Source organism: Coenobita brevimanus, chromosome 78 (genome assembly GCF_032717465.1).
Source record: "Coenobita brevimanus isolate Jiangsu-jjx chromosome 78, ASM3271746v2, whole genome shotgun sequence".
NCBI lineage: Eukaryota > Metazoa > Arthropoda > Malacostraca > Decapoda > Coenobitidae > Coenobita > Coenobita brevimanus.
This window is the reverse complement of record NC_137031.1, coordinates 38,656,624-38,657,750: the sequence shown is the minus strand read 5'-3', so window position 1 is coordinate 38,657,750 and position 1,127 is coordinate 38,656,624.

Below are 1,127 nucleotides of genomic sequence, written 5' to 3'. Positions count from 1 at the left end.
AGTAAGTCAGAATAAGCTCTCCAAGGCTGATCACTGTCTACTGATTATCAAAGAAATATTAAATCATCATCATCATCATCATCCGCAGCTGATGGAAGAATAATATTCAGTTTTGACAACCGAAGTGATAGGTCTGTGTGGATTTATTTATATTATTTTTAAGCTCTTTACGTACGGCTTCTCACTCCCGAATATTAAAGTCCTGAATCAGCGAAAATTTAACTCCTACGTTTGCAGTGAAAGTGGGATATCTCTGTTGGACGTCTGCAGTGAAAGGGCTGTAGCTTGGCTGGAAGAGAATTACAGCCATTATGGGAAAGTCACTGCATAAGCAATCATATTATCTGAATTCACCTCACCCTAATTACAATAGTTACCATCTTCCAGCTATGATCTAAAAAATATCATCTACTGTCGGGCTGCAGTCAAAACCTACAGCACGTGAGGGTGAGTGAGGGTGACCGAGAATTAAGGTGAGTGAGCATGTAACTGTGGGAGTGATGGTGAAGTAAAGTGAAGGTGATGCAGAGTGAAGGTGAGAGATAAGGGTGAGGGAGGGTTGGGGTGGGTGAGAGTGAGCTTGAGAGAGAGCGGGGGTGAGAGAGGGTGAGGGAGGATGAGAATAATAAAGGGCAAATGTAACCGAGTGAAAGAGGGTAAGGGTGACTACGTAAGGGTTAGTGCGTAAGGGTGATGACGGGCGTAGTAAGGGTGAGGGACAGTGACTGACAGATGGTGAGGGGAGAGAGGGTGAGGGGAGAGAGGGCGAGAGGAGAGAGGGCGAGGGCAGTGAGAGTAGAGCCATGGAAGGGTAATGATCACCTGGCAGCCACCCTGGGGAAATCACCATATTACCCCTTCCTCCTTAAACAGCGCTTCATTTCTCCCAGGCCTCTCATTCCTCCTCCTAACTGCCGCCCTCCACGATACCCTTTTCTTGTACCCTTTCCTCCGTCGCTTGGCAGTTTCTCTCTCTCTCTCTCTCTCTCTCTCTCTCTCTGTTCTCTCATATATATATTCACATACATTAACAATTTGCAAATATTTACTGTAAATGGCACAGCACGGATTTATGGGCTTAAGAGGCTCGATAACACCAGTGCATAGGAATTATGAACAATCATGAT